Here is a 16,698-nt window from a genome sequence, read left to right as displayed (position 1 = left end):
TCTTAAAATGCAGAGGGGCTTCCTTAGTCCCCTGGGAGGCCAGTCATTGTGTAAGAGGCTTCTGGGGCTCCTGCATTTCCTTGCGGCTCTCTTGGTCGTGTTATTTGTTGCTCATGCAGCTGCAGCTGTCAAGACCAAGGTGACAACATCAACTGCATAGCCTTTCCGGGACCAATAACATTTATAGCATTTGCATGGCTCTAGCAGATTCACTTATTTTCACAAACATACTTTTCAGTACCTACTATGTCCCAGGCACTATTCCAGGTGCTGCAGACAGGATCCTGGGCCTGAAGGGGTTTCCTTTCTGGTTTGGGAAATAAACAACAATAAGAGCAGAAGCCAAGCAATTACCATCCCACCTGATAAGCGCTATAAAGGGTATAAAATACAGGCTGCTATGGGAGCATTAGTAGCATCAGACTGGGTGGCTGAGGCCCGGGAAAACTTTCTGTCTTGAAAGCAAACAAACCAACAAAAACCTAAAGTTGAATCATTGTTGAAGCTACATTATGTCTTGGAGTGGTTTCTCTGTCCTTTTGTATGTATCTGAAACTTTCTATTTTAAAAACAAAACCACAGTAACAGAAACTCTGCTCACTGTTTCTAACTGTAAGTATTATGGTTCTCAATTCTAGAAGCTTTTATTAATAGAAAGAAGTCCATTTAAGCCAATGTTGATTGTCTCTCATTGCCTCAACATACTTTCAATTTCCTCGTCTATAGCATTAAATGCATGAAGCATACGAAACTTATGTTTTGTATCTGACCATTCCAATATATTCAGTGGTTGCCAGCCTGGCTCTTTTTATAGTGTCTGCAGACGCATTCATGAAGGATTATTTGCACATATGTCTAGTGAGTTATTGTTCTGTTTTTTAATTATGATCCCATATATCTTGAGATTTTATCTGTTGAAATTCTCTAAAACTTAGAGTTCCTGAAGAGAAAGTTTGTATTGCTTCTGCCAGGTATATGGAGCCATTTATTACTCACCGAGGGCCACTTTAAATGAAATGTTTAACTATGAATTTTTTCAGTACCAATACCAATTCTAAAACCACATGAGTACAGGCTTGTGGTTTGGAACTCTCAGAGGGCACTGTTCATTTCATTCCTCACTTCCACCCCCACCACCAGAGTCCTGAGCCAGCTCAGTCAAACATTTCCACTCTCTACCTCAATGAGGTGCATATTCGTCTATTTCACCCAGCAAGGATATCATTCCAGGATTCTGACTTTATGCAAGAAGAGGGTGGAGGGGGGTTGTCCTTCCCTCCTGCCTGGTCTTCACGTGTTTATCTTTAACCCAAAGGGCAAGTCTTTAAACGCAAGCTCTGTCATCCTAGGGATGTGTGTACACACACACTGAACCCCTAGAAAGAACTCTGGTTTCATTGCTTGATGTCTCTTGTTTTCTCTAGATCTGTTTTTTTTTTTGAGATAGATTCTGGTCATGAAAGCCTCTCCTTACTTTCCTGCCGGCTTGATCATGTTTTTATATCTTATTTATATCTTATTTTATATCTTATTCAATATTTTCAGTCGAGTTGTAATGGGAGCAATATCTTTGAGCACTGGGTCCATCTTATACTGGGAACTGAATCAACATTTGGGATTTTATCTTTTTTAGTCCCCCAAAGGGTCATTTTCATCTGACACTGAAGATTACTCATGACATAGGCACTAGCAGGTAAGCCCTCTTAATCTGGCCTGCCTCACTTTCAGCCCCACTGTTCTGAAGCCTTCTGAAGCAGACCCCTGGCCCTGCACCCTCAGATAGTCCTGACTCCTATGAAAGTCCTTTGTTACAGGGCCAGCCAGAGGTCTTGGAATTATCTGAAGAGTCACAGGGGTACTGGTGACTCTACAAGTTGTGTGTGTGTGTGTGGTTTTTTTTTCCAGAAAGAAAAACTTTCAAGTTGCTAACTGTTAATTCCCATTTCCAAGGATAAAGTTGCCTTAATTGCTTGTGAAAAGGAAGAATTTAAGGAGTACAAATGTTTTTATGGCTCTAGGTTTCATTCATTCTTCTTCTTTCCAACTTTACAAACACTTAGGAAACAACCCTTTTTCCTTTGAAAATCAAGCATCTGTGATGTCTGAAGATTTTTTTTAAGTATATCAAGTTTATATACCTAATAAAGCAGGCATGCAGCAGATGAACTTGACACTGAGGAAATTAGACCACTTTCCACACTTAGGATCATTCAAAGTCCAAAACTAAAACCCAATATATAACAGCCAGGGTACAATTATTAACTTTTTTCTTTAAACTTAAGGAGGTACCGTGCAAACATGATGCATCTTAAATAATCAAGAAGAATCTTACATAACCTACATCATACCAAGACGCAGCAGTGGTTGTTGTTGTTGTTTTAATGAGAAGATTTACCCTGCCCTTTGGTTTCTACAAAATAAGATATCTATGATTTCCTAAGAAGGAGGCTTCTGCTGGTAGGGGAGGCTTCCTGACTGAAGCCATGTTGGGAATCTTTGCTTCCTTCTTTTCATTCCCATTGCTCTCTTTAGGGTTCTGAAATAATGTGATTATGATCAAAGCAAGACCCAAACACCTCTCCCAGGGGAACACATGGTAGAATGTTAAGAGTATCAACAGCTGTGGTGAGACAAGCTCATGTTGGGCAAGTCACAGTGGCCTGGACTGACTGTAAGACAATCAATTTAAGCCAATCCCACACTGAAAGGATTCCAGTTGAGAAGCATTCTAAGTCTGTATTCTCTTTGACTGAGAACCCCTGCCTCCACTTTTCTTTCTCTCTGAAATGTCTAGGCTCTCGCCACACAGGCAACGACCGCAAGAAACACATAGCAACGTGTGCTTGCACCTGCCTGCAAAGCCCACGCTGAGAAGCCACACAAAGGCCTTTCCCTTGCTCGAGGACAAAACGGCTTGAACTCTGCTTTGCTTTTGTTTCACACTGGGTCTGCTCCCCTCTGCCAGATGACCACATCAAAAGTGATTTCTCTGGGGAAAGCACAGGCAGAACACTCTGACAGAATTCAAAGCAAGATCTGTACATCCGAAACAAACACAACATCGTAAACCAACTAGAGTCCAGTATGAAACAGAAATTTTTAAAAAAAAAGACAAGACACACGCCCTCCGTGTTCATAGCAGCACTATTTACAACAGCCCAGACAGGGAAGCAACCTAAATGCCCGCTGACAGAGAAACGTGTAAAGATGTGGTCCATATATACAATGGAATGTTGCTGCTGCTGCTGCTGCTAAGTCGCTTCAGTTGTGTCCGACTCTGTGCGACCCCATAGATGGCAGCCCACTAGGCTTCCCCGTCCCTGGGATTCTCCAGGCAAGAACACTGGAGTGGGTTGCCATTTCCTTCTCCAATGCATGAAAGGGAAAAGTGAAAGTGAAGTCGCTCAGTAATGCCGAACTCTTAGCGACCCCATGGACTGCAGCCTACCAGGCTCCTTCGTCCATGGGATTTTCCAGGCAACAGTACTGGAGTGGGGTGCCATCACCTTCTCTGACAATGGAATGTTATTCAATCATTAAAAAGAATGAAATAATGCCTTCTGTAGCAACATGGATGGACCTGGAGATTATCATACTAAGTGAATTAAGTCAAACTGAGAAAGACAAATATCATATGATAGAATTTATATGTGGAATCTAAAACAAATGATACAAATAAACATATTTACGAAACAGAAACAGACTCACAGACTTCAAAAACAAACTTCTGGTTGCCAAAGGGGAAAGGTTGGGGGAGGGATAAATTAGGAGTTTGAAATTAACTTATATACCTTACTATATACAAAATAGATAATCAACAAGTACCCACTATATAGCACAGGGAACTACACTCAAGATTCTGTAATAACCTACATGGGAAAAGAATTTGAAAGAGAGTAGGTAGATGTATGTGTATAACTGAATCCCTTTGCTGAACACCTGAAACTAACACAGCATTGTAAGCTGACTATGCGTGTGTGCTAAGTCACTTCAGTCGTGTCCAACTCTGTGCAACCCTATGGACTGCAGCCTGTCAGGCTCCTCTGTGCATGGGATTCTCCAACATGAAATGAAAGTGAAATTAGAAAAAAAAAAAGCCTCATGGGTGGAGGGATGGGATGAATTGGGAGATTGGGACTGACATATACACACTGCTATGTATAAAACAGAGAACTAATGAGAACCTTCTCTATTGCAGAGGGAACTCAGTGCTCTGTGGTGACCTAAATGGGGGAAATTTTAAAAAAGCGGGAAGTGGGGGTTATGTATACGTACAGCTGATTTGCCTTGCTGTACATCAAAAACTAACACAACATTGTAAAGCAACTGCTGCTAAGTCACTTCAGTCGTGTCCGACTCTGTGCAACTCCAGAGACGGCAGCCCACCAGGCTCCTCCGTCCATGGGATTTTCCAGGCAAGAGTACTGGAGTAGGGTGCCATTGCCTTCTCCGTGTAAAGCAACTATGCTCCAATTTAAAAAAAAATTTTTTTAACCTATATAAAACAAAAAGTTGTATCTTGGGCTGTGACAGAGTTGAAATGTGGGGTTCTTGAGACATGTTTCTCTGAGGTCGCCTGTCTGCATGATGACAGCACAGCTTGTGTAGAAGCTCCCATGGGTGCGGGCCATAGGCGTTTTAACTAGACTAATTAGTCTCTGTGTAGCCATAATTCCCCAGCCATGCTGTTAACCCAGTGGCTGACCTTCAGCCTCTTATTCTGTGCTGAAACAAATACCTTAGCTAATGACCTGGAGTTTATGGTATTTTAAACAGTAGGAAACGAGCAAGTTGCCTCAGAGCAGCCACTTAATGATTATTGATTTCAGTTAGATTTTTTTTCAAAAGGTTTTCTGTGTTAGAAAGGAACTGACGAGGCACTCCCAGAAGGACTCTGAGTCTAAGACCCAGTTTTTGGCATCACTGGACTTAGCATGTAGTGGGAAAAAAAAGGACACAAATATGTGAGGTAGGAAAATAACAAGACAGGATTTAACTAACAGTATATGCTGCAACAGGGGCTGCCCAAGTGGCTCAGTGGTAAAGAGTCTGCCTGCCAGTGCAGAAGACACAGGTTTGATCCCTGGGTCGGGAAGATCCTCTAGAGAAGGAAACGGCAACCCACGCCAGTATACTTGCTGGGAAATCCATTGGACAGAGGAGCCTGGGGGGCTACAGTCCATAGGGTTGCAAAGGGTAGGACACGACTGAACACACAAGCACAGAAAGCACATATGCTGCCACAGCATAATGCTATGCTATGCTCTGCATATTTTAAAACGTGACTCCAAATTCTTCGCTATTTTTCCCATTGACAGGTGGGATCTGTATCCCCTTCCCTTAAATCTGAATGGGCTTGTGAGTGTTTCAACCGATAAAACATGGCTGAAATGACACTATGTGACGTCTGAAGCTCGGTTAGAAAAGGCTATGCCACTTCCACCTGGCTCTCTTGAATGACTGCTCTTGGGACATTCCCTCACAGAACACAAATTCTGCATGGTGAGAAGTCTGGAGTGCATGGAGAGGCCACACTAACATGCTCTGGTCCACAGTCCCAGCTGAACTCAGCCTTCCAGGCATCCCCGTTGGTGCCCCAGACATGTCAGTGGGGAAGCCTCCAGAAGATTCCAGCCCCTAGTCTTCCCACCAAGGCCCCAGACATCATGAAGGAGAAAAAAGCCAACCTGTAGTGCTCTGTCCAAGTCCCTGTGCCATCGGATCAGTCAACACAATAGAGACTTCACCCCACTAAGTTAGGGATGTTTGTTATGCAGCCATAGTAACTGACACCCACTTCACCTTCAAACAAACCATTCAAATTGTGCTAAAGAAGTTCAGCAGGGAGTCCAGCTCATGTGTCCTCAAGGAACATTTTGTTGAAACAGAGGAGAAAGCACTTGATGCTGAGTGGGAGAGGAGAAGACAGTGGGAGCCCAAGGCTGGATATGTTTGATACTAGGTAGAGTGAATAAACCAAATGGCCAACAGGGAGGGTTCTGGCAGCAAGGAGTAGAGCATGAAGGTGGAAAGGAAGGCGGGGACCAGACTGCAGCGTGACTGTACCCCTTTTTCAATCTTGACACAGGGAGGCTCATCATATGTGGGTCATCAACCCAAATGCAGGCCTGAGGTATGAGTTGTGGTATCACCTCAGTTCTGCTCTGTGCTCCTCCCAGGGCAAGGCAGTGATTTAAGGGTTAAGCTGAATCCTCATCTGAAGAAAGGCACTTTATTACTTACAGATGATATGCCTCCCAACCTGCCACCATAGACAGTCTTCGAGGTCACACTAGTGTCTGGTTGTCCCTGTAGGGGATGGGGTGGCGACTGAAGACTCCTTAATACCAGCTCAACAATTCCAAAATTATCTTTTAAAAGAAAGCCTTGGAAGCACCAAGCAGTGTGAGTATGGAGAGAGAGACAGAGACACACAGAGAAAGAAATGGGAAAGCCATTTGGAGAGCATTATTAGTAATCCGGGTCTGAAGTGATTACAGCCTGATGCAAGTCTATTGGAGTGGAAAAGCGAGAACTTGGTTTAAAAAAAAAAAAGTCTCAAAAGTGCATATTGTTTAAAGAGCTTCATAAGAGCACTCATCATTTAAGGATATTTTTAAGGGCCTCCTCAGGGGATAAATGGTATGACCGGGCACATTTCCATTGCTCCCTTCATAACCTCATGGGGTTGCTTAGGGGAGACTAGACAAGGACTAGAATCAAACGTCACTGGCTGTAGAGTCAGCTGCACCCTCGGGACGTGGTCTGTATCCCTGGGGCTCAGGCCCAACTGGGGAATAGCTAAATAGCAGTATACGGTATAAAGAGAGGAAAGGCAACAGCGGGCAGCTTGGAAACCCAGGATCTGTACTGAAGCAGACTTTGGTTCTCCAAGCAGAGCCTTCTGCCATGACCCTGTGAGGAGTCGGTTGCTGTGGAGCTTCTAAGGTCACCTCTTGTCAGGGGCTCCTGGGGTGACAGAGGTCAAGCCCCCTCACTTCGTAGGTGAGGGGAAGTAAATTTGGGGTATTAGTCACCAACAGTCACTATGAATCCAATCAGAAATATCTTTAAGTTTGAGGGCACTCCAAAATAAATGAATCATGCAACTCAGTATCAAAAAACCAAATAACTGAATCAAAAAATGGGCAGATCTAAACAGATCTTTCTTCAAAAAAGACATACAAATGGCCCAAAAAACACATGAAAAGATGCTGAACATCACTGATTATTAGAGAAATGCAAATCAAAACTACAGCAAGGTATTACCGGTCAGAATGCCCATCACCAAAAAAGTGGCAAACAATAAACGCTGGAGAGGGTGTAGTGAAGAGGGAGTTTCCCACACTGTTTGTGGGAATCTAAACTGGTACAGCCACTATGGAGGACAGTATGGAGGTTCACTAAAAAGCTAAAAATAGAGCTACGTGTCATCCAGCTATCTCACTCCTGGGCATATATCCAGAGAAAGTCATAATTTGAAAGGATACATGTACCCCAATGTTCATAGCAGCACTATTTACAGTAGCCAAGACATTGAAGCAACCCAGATCTCCATTGACAGAGGAATGGATAAAGAAGATGTAGTATATATGTACGATGGGATGTTACTCAGTCATTACAAAGAATGAAACAATGCCATTTGCAGCAACATATATAGTCCTAGAGAGTATCATCAGCTCACTCAGTCACTCAGTCGTGTCCGACTCTTTGTATCCCCATGGACTGCAGCATGCCAGGCTCCCCCGTCCATCACCAACTCCCAGAGCTTACTCAAACTTATGTCCATTGAGTTGGTGCCATCCAACCATCTCGTCTTCTGTCATCCCCTTCTCCTCCTGCCTTCAATCTTCCCTAGCATCAGGGGCTTTTCCAATGAGTCAGTTCTTCGCATCAGGTGGCCAAAGTACTGGAGTTTCAGTTTCAGCATCAGTCCTTCCAATGAACACCCAGGACTGATCTCCTTTAGGATGGACTGGTTGGATCTCCTTGTGGTCCAGGGGACTCTCAAGAGTCTTCTCCAACACCACAGTTCAAAAGCATCAATTTTCTGGTGCCCAGCTTTCTTTCTTTCACTAGTATGATAGAGAGTATCATACCAGTGAAGTAAATCAGAGAAATACAAATATCACATGATATCACTTATATGTGAAATATTACAAAATGGTACTAATTAACTTATTTACAAAACAAAAATACAGTCACAATCATAGAAAACAAACTTACAGTTACCAGGGAGGAAGAGGGGGAGGGATAAATTGGGAGATAGGGATTAATATATATACTATATATAAAATAGATAAAAAACAAGTACGTACCGTATTGCACAGGGAACTCCATTCAATATTCTGTAACCTATCTAGGAAAAGAATCTTAAAAAGTATGGATATATGCATATGTATAACTGATTCACTTTGTTGTACACCTGAAACTAACACAACCTTGTAAATCAACTGTACTCCATTGAAAAACTTTTTAAAAAGTTGAAGGGTAGACTTTGCAGAAAAAGGCAAAAAGATCAGAGCTCTGGGTTCCAAAGCTCTGGACAGTGTGGAATGAAAGAGCTTATATTTCATTCCTGTTGTTCACACCACACATGAGGAATGAAAAGATTGTTAAGAACTTGTTCTTTTAAAAAGTTATAAAGTTTTTTAAACATATAGTATAGTGGAGAGAAAAACAAATGAACACCAGATTGAGGAAACCATTTTACTCTATTTCGGTTCTTTTCTTCTTTAGAAATAAAATGTCACAGATTTAGCTAAAGTGCCTTCACAACCCTCCCTAATCCCATGCATCCCTCCATCAATGAGGCAAACACTACCCTGAATTTGATGTGTACCATTCCCATGCATGTTTCTATTCTTTACTTTATAGGTAAGCATAAATAATTTACAGCATTGTTTAAAATGTTTAAAACTTTTACCTAAATATTCTCATACTGCACCAATGGTTTATGGTTGACATATCTCTGTTCTCTTCATTTGCATCTCCCTAGGTACTGGTATGGTTGATCATCCTCTCATCTGTGCATCAACATTTGGATTTCCTGTAGATTGTCTATTCACAAGCCATTGTCAATTTTTTATAATGAGTTGTCTTTATTTTAAATTTTCTTTTTAGAAGTTATTCTACTTCACTTAAAAAAACAAGCAGTATTTCATAAAAAATAATGAAATAATGCCATTTGCAGCAACATGGATGGACCTAGGGATTATGATACTAAGTGAAGTAAGTCAGAAAAAGAAAGATGAGTATCATATGATAACACATGTGGAATCTAAAAAAAATGGCACAAATGAACTTATTTACAGAACAGAAACAGACTCACAGACATAGAAAATAAACTTATAGTTATCAAAGGGGAAAGTCAGGCAGTGAGGGATAAATTAGGAGTTTGGGGTTAATATACACACACTACTATATATATAAAAAGGATAATCAACAAGGACCTACTGTATAGCACAGGGAACTCTACTCAGTATTCTGTAATAATCTATATGGGAAAAGAGTCTGAAAAAGAATAGATATACGTGTATGTATAGCTGAATCATTTTTCTGTATACCTGAAACTAATGCGACATTACAAATCAATTATACACCAATATACTGATAAAATAAAATGCTTTAAAAGGCAACACTTGAAAACTACTAAAGAATACATATAGCATGAAGATGGACTATAAAGAAGAACAATAAAACAAATCTATCAGTCAACTCAAGCAATAAAACATGGCTGGTGCTATGGAAGCCCTTTGAGTACTGCTCCATTACCTACCCCCCCCGTTTTTCCTTTCCAAAGGCAACCACTGTGCTGAGCTCCATACAATTCTTTTGCCTTCTTTTCCATAGGTTTATTACATATGTTTTTATGCATTCCTATATTGCTTAGTTTTCCATGCTTTTGAAAACTTTATGTAAATTGTATCATATCGCATGTATTCTTTTACAATTTTTTTTCTGTCAATATTACATTGCAAGTCTTTCCTTTGGGTATTTAAGGCTGTGGGTTTATTCATTTTCACTCATGAGTAGCATTCTACTGTATGTCCCAATGCTTCAGCCCTTCTACTGTGGAGGGATGTTTATGTTGCTCTGAACATTCTTGTCCGTGTTGCCTGGAACACTTGTGGGTTTCCAGGGGGCATTCTACAACAAAGATTGAGACTCCTGGCTCCTAGCTTTGTGCATCTTCACCTTCACCAGCTAAGGCCAGATTGCTCCCCATTGCACTGGTCCAGTTTAAATTCTCAACAGCAAAGTACAAGTGATCCTGTGTTCTCACGTTTGCCAATATTTGATTTTGTCAGATTTTTTTTCATCGCCAATCTTGTAGATGTGCTACCAATCTGGTTGTGTGATGATCTGCATCTCCCTAACAATTCCTGATGCTTTTGACTGTGGTGCTGGAGAAGACTCTTGAGAGTCCCTTGGACTGCAAAGAGATCCAACCAGTCCATCCTAAAGGAGAACAGTTCTGGGTGTTCATTGGAGGTGAGGTTCATTGGAGGTGTTCATTGGAGGTGATGCTGAGTCTGAAACTCCAATACTTTGACCACCTCATGTGAAGAGTTGACTCATTGGAAAAGACCCTGATGCTGGGAGAGATTGGGGACAGGAGGAGAAGGGGATGACCGAGGATGAGATGGCTGGATGGCATCACTGACTCGATGGACATGAGTTTGAGTGAACTCCGGGAGTGGGTGATGGACAGGGAGGCCTGGCGTGCTGCGGTTCATGGGGTCGCAAATAGTCGGACACGAGTGAGCGACTGAACTGAATTGAACAATTCTTTATGTAATCTGGGTACTAATCTTGTATCGGTTACATGTATTGCAAATAATCTTCTTTCACTCCATACTTTTCAATTTTTAATTAACTTTATTGAGGTATATTTCTACAAAAGGGTTTCCCAGGTGGCTTAGTGGTAAAGAATCTACCTGCAATGGAGAAGACATGGGTTCAGTCCCTGAGTCAGGAAAATCCCCTAGAGAAGGAAATAGCAACCCACTCCAGTATTCTTGCCTGGGAAATCCCATGGACAGAGAAACCTGATGGGCCACAGTCCATGGGAGCAAAAAAGAGCTGGACTCAACCTAGTGACTAAACAACAACAAATTTCTACAAAATAAACTTAACCATTTTAAGCCTACAATTTGCTATCTGACAAATGGATACAGTCGTCTAACCACTAAAATCATGCCATAAAATGTCTCCCTTGCCCCCCAAATTTCCCTCATGCGCCCAGTCACTCTCCTTCCTCCACCTCCGGTGTTAGGAAAGCACAGATTTGCTCTCAGTCACTATAGTCATGTCTTTCTTGGGATATACAAACAGACTCATTCAGTGTGTCTGACTATTGCACTTAGCATGATATTAGCTTTTGAACATCATCCATATTCTTCCACCTGTCAATTGTTTATTCCTTGTTGTCAGTAGTATTTCATTGTATGGATACAGTACATTTATCCATTTACCAGCTGACAGAAATTTAGGCAGTTTCTAGTTAGTCAGTCAGTCAGTTCAGTCGCTCAGTCGTGTTCGACTCTTTGCAACGCCATGAATCACAGTAGCTATTACAAATAACATTACTATGAACACTTACATAAAAGTCATTGTGTGAACATATCTCTTAATTTCTCTTGGCTAAATACCCAGGAGTAGAAGAGCCATGTGATACGGTATGCTGCTGCTGCTGCTAAGTCGCTTCAGTCATGTCTGACTCTGTGCGACCCCATAGACGGTAGCCCATCTACCTGGGCTCCGCCATCCCTGGGATTCTCCAGGCAAGAACACTAGAGTGGGTGGCCATTTCCTTCTCCAATGCATGAAAGTGAAAAGTGAAAGTGAAGTGGCTCAGTCGTGTCCGACTCTTAGCAACCCCATGGACTGCAGCCCACCAGGCTCCTCTGTCCGTGGGATTTTCCAGGCAAGAGTACTGGAGTGGGGTGCCATTGCCTTCTCCGGTGATACGGTATACTGTATATTTAATTTTATAAGGAACCGTGCAGCTGTTTTCCAAAAGGCTGAATTATTTCCCTTCTTGCACGTTCATTAGTGGAGTCTGAGAATTCTGTATGTTTTTAGACAAGAAGTTTGTGACATCTTTTTCATACAGTACTTTAAAATTGTGACAGAATTTGATATATTAATCATTTTCTTTACGGTTGGTGTTTGGGGGGATTTACAAAATCCTTTATCACTTGGTTATTCATATTGTGATTCTATTTGTAATTTCTCTTGCAAGGATTATCAGATTTTTTTTTTCTTCAGAAAGGCCTTTTTTGATATTTTCCCATAGCAGCTTGCAGGCAATGTACACTTAACTATGATCAATAATACAGTGCGTGTTGTCATTACAGAATAATGTACATGAGATTGAAGGTAGAGCTCTCAAAGTGCTCAATTTAGAAATGTACGTTTCATGGAATTGAAATTCTCTGAAGAATTCTGTTTTCTCAATTCAGTTCAGAATGGAGTTCAAGAGTGCTTTACAACACAGATCAGCACACTTTTTTGATCAAGGACTAAATAGTACATATTTTAGGTTGTGCAGACCATACCATCTCTGTTCCAACTACTCAACACTGTCATTGGAGTGCAAAAGCCATTGCTAACAATGCAAAAATGGATGACTGTGGCTGTGTGCCTCATGCGAAGAGTTGACTCATTGGAAAAGACTCTGATGCTGGGAGGGATTGGGGGCAGGAGGAGAAGGGGATGACCGAGGATGAGATGGCTGGATGGCATCACGGACTCGATGGACGTGAGTCTAAATGAACTCTGGGAGTTGGTGATGGACAGGCAGGCCTGGCGTGCTGCGATTCATGTGATCGCAAACAGTCGGACACGACTGAGTGACTGAACTGAACTGAACTGTGGCTGTGTGCCAATAAAACTTTATTTAAGGACACTGAAACTAGAACTTCATACAACTGTTATGTGAAACAAAAACCATATTCTTTTCTTCAAACATTAAAAGATATAAAAACCAAATTTAGCTTGTGTGCCATAGAAAAACGGGCAGAGGCAGAGTTGGCCGACCCCGGCTTTAGAGCACATCTTCCTGACATCACCATTTGGCGAGTGGCTAACATCACCCTCACCACTTCATGCAGTAGAGCGTGAGAACCTGAGAGCTCATCCAGATTAGTTTCCCTCTCCTCCTCCATTTCACACAGGTTTTGGTGCCTGATTTCAGGCCATACAGCTTGTGAGTGACAGTGTCAGGCTGGAGCTTGGGTGTCTTGATTTAAGTCCTACCTACCTTCCCCTGAGTGAGTGAGTGAAGTTGTTCAGTCGTGTCCGACTCTTTGCGACCCCGTGGACTGTAGCCCACCAGGCTTCTCCATCCATGGGATTCTACAGGCAAGAATACTGGAGTGGGTTACCATTTCCTTCTCCAGGGGATCTTCCCGACCCTGGGACTGAACCCGGATCTCCCGCATTGGAGGCAGACACTTTAACCTCTGAGCCACCAGGGAAGCCTTCTCCTATTCGGTTCCAAAAATCAAAATTTCAGATTCATCCACAGCCACAAAGCCCTTCTGCCATTTCTCATCAGCTGTTCATCATTTTTTTTCACTTTAAAGGAATTTATTCTAATAAATACCTTAAAATTAAGGATTCAGTAAGCTCAAGTGGATCATAATAAACTGTGGAAAATTCTTCAAGAGATGGGAATACCAGACCACCTAACCTGCCTCTTGAGAAATCTGTATGCAGGTCAGGAAGCAACAGTTAGAACTGGACATGGAACAGACTGGTTCCAAATAGGAAAAGAAGTACATCAAGGCTGTATATTGTCACCCTGCTTATTTAACTTATATGCAGAGTACATCATGAGAAATGCTGGACTGGAAGAAACACAAGCTGGAATCAAGATTGCCAGGAGAAATATCAATAACCTCAGATATGCAGATGACACCACCCTTATGGCAGAAAGTGAAGAGGAACTCAAAAGCCTCTTGATGAAAGTGAAAGAGGAGAGTGAAAAAGTTGGCTTAAAGCTCAACATTCAGAAAACGAAGATCATGGCATCTGGTCCCATCACGTCATGGGAAATAGATGGGAAACAGTGGAAATAGTGTCAGACTTTATTTTTGGGGGCTCCAAAATCACTGCGGATGGTGTTTGCAGCCATGAAATTAAAAGACGCTTACTCCTTGGAAGGAAAGTTGTAACCAACATAGATAGCATATTCAAAAGCAGAGACATTACTTTGCCAACAATGGTCTGTCTAGTCAAGGCTATGGTTTTTCCAGTGGTCATGTATGGATGTGAGAGTTGGACTGTGAAGAAAGCTGAGCACTGAAGAATTGATGCTTTTGAACTGTGGTGTTGGAGAAGACTCTTGAGAGTCCCTTGGACTGCAAGGAGATCCACCAGTCCATCCTAAAGGAGATCAGTCCTGGGGTTTCATTGGAAGGACTGATGCTGAAGCTGAATCTCCAATACTTTGGCCACCTCATGCGAAGAGTTGACTCATTGGAAAAGACTCTGATGCTAGGAGGGATTGGGGGCAGGAGGAGAAGGGGACGACAGAGGATGAGATGGCTGGATGGCATCACTGACTCGATGGACATGAGTTTGAGTGAACTCCGGGAGTGGGTGATGGACAGGGAGGCCCGGCGTGCTATGATTCATGCAGTCACAAAGAGTAGGACACGACTGAGCGACTGAACTGAACTGAAGCTCAAGTTATATAGAGAATTAAAGTTAAATACAAAATACCATTAAGGCATCTACATTCCAAAAGGCCTATGAAGATCTCCAGAGCAAATTTTATTCCAGAATTTTGAGCATAAAAAGGAAAGGCAATTCTGTTGTGAGTAGCAAAGGAATCAGATTAGATGAGTCTGCAGATTAGATGTGGAGAAGGCAATGGCACCCCACTCCAGTACTCTTGCCTGGAAAATCCCACGGACGGAGGAGCCTGGTGGGCTGCAGTCCATGGGGTCGCTAAGTGTCGGACACGACTGAGTGACTTCACCTCCACTTTTCACTTTCATGCATTGGAGAAGGACATGGCCACCCACTTCAGTGTTCTTGCCTGGAGAATCCCAGGGACGGGGGAGCCTGGTGGGCTGCCGTCTATAGGGTAGCACAGAGTTGGACACGACTGAAGCGACTTAGCAGCAGCAGCAGCAGCAGATTAGATGAGGCCAATGTGGTGGACGGGATGGGGGGACTCCAGGCCAGAGGGTAGGGCTCTCACTGCAGTGAGAATTCAAATTTGAGAAAGCAGAGTCCTCGTTTCCTGTTCATGGCTCTGTCTCCTGCAGACCAGAGCCTGGGACATAGCGGCACTCAATTAATGATGGTTGAAGGATCAAAATCAGTCTGTAAGGGGTGATTCCTGGAAAGCAGTCTCTGAATTTTTAGGTTATCTATTCCAGCAGCTTTTGGACCACTCTGAAAAAAGCTTGAAATGATTTCCTACCTCCCAAAGGCCCCATCGGAAGGTGGGCACCTTCACCCCTTGGATAGCCATCTTCTCATCTTAGCCTGTCACATAGATTTGGAGTTATCACATATTCCGGATATAATGAATGCATTTAAAGTATTGCCTTCTAAACTGTTAAACAATTGAAAATTCAACGAGGGCAACCAATGTTTATGAATGAGTCGGAAGTGTTTAAAATGCAGACATTTATTAAGAGTCTGAGGAGTAAGAAATTCCCAGAATAATTTATTACCTACACATTTCAATTTTGTTCGGAAGTTCTAATTCTCAGCAGACATTAATCAAGCCATCCCACTCTCTTTTAGGTTACTTCCCCCATTTCACAGATAGCAATTCGGTGGAAGTTAAATGACTTGTTGCCAAGGTCACACGGAGAATATAAATCTAAATAATTCATGGTTTCATTTCTCTCTCCTGCCATTTGTTAGATTGAAACCGAGGGAGGTTTCCTGAGGATTTCAACGGCTTCCCTGGTGACCGACTGTATATTTGCTGCTCTCTGCTGCCCTCTGTTGATAGGAGAAGGCAAGAGTGGATCTCAAGACCACTATTTTCTCCAAGTTAGGTCTGGGAGCAGCTGTACCAACATCACATGGGAACTGTTAAGAAACAGAATTTATGGGGCCCAGACCCATAATTTTGGGGGTTGGGCTCAGTAGTCTGTGTTTAATAAACCTACAAGTGATTCTGCTGCAACTTGATATTACTTTTCTGCTTCAGGTATGAATGTCCTGGCCTCCTAGTTATCATAAAAATGGCAAGCCCCTTCACACTGCTTCCCACATGTAGTATCCATATCGTTATGCCATATACGCAGTACTTTTCAGAGTACTGCTCTTCCAGAGCAGCCTGCAGGAGCCCTGTGAAGTGACGTTCCCTGGTGGCTCAGATGATAAAGAATCCTCATGCAATGTGGGAGACCTGGGTTCAGTCCCTGAGTTGGGAAGATCCCCTGGAGAAGGGCATGGCAACCAACTCCAGTATTCTTGCCTGGAGAACTCCTATGGACAGAGGAGCGTGGCAGGCTACAGTCCATGAGGTCACAAAGAGTCCAAAACGACTGAGCAACTAAGCATAGGAAGCACAGCACACCAACTCCTTAAGAAAATCTTCACCTATTCTTAAGAAAACTAACAATTCTGTAATATCATTTGGTATCCAGAGTGTATTCAGATTTCCCTCAGTTGCCCCAAAGAATGTCTTTCATGGTTCTTTTTTTTTAACATTAGGAT

This window comes from Ovis canadensis, chromosome 4 (assembly GCF_042477335.2).
Source record: "Ovis canadensis isolate MfBH-ARS-UI-01 breed Bighorn chromosome 4, ARS-UI_OviCan_v2, whole genome shotgun sequence".
NCBI lineage: Eukaryota > Metazoa > Chordata > Mammalia > Artiodactyla > Bovidae > Ovis > Ovis canadensis.
Note: the sequence above shows the minus strand (reverse complement) of the source record.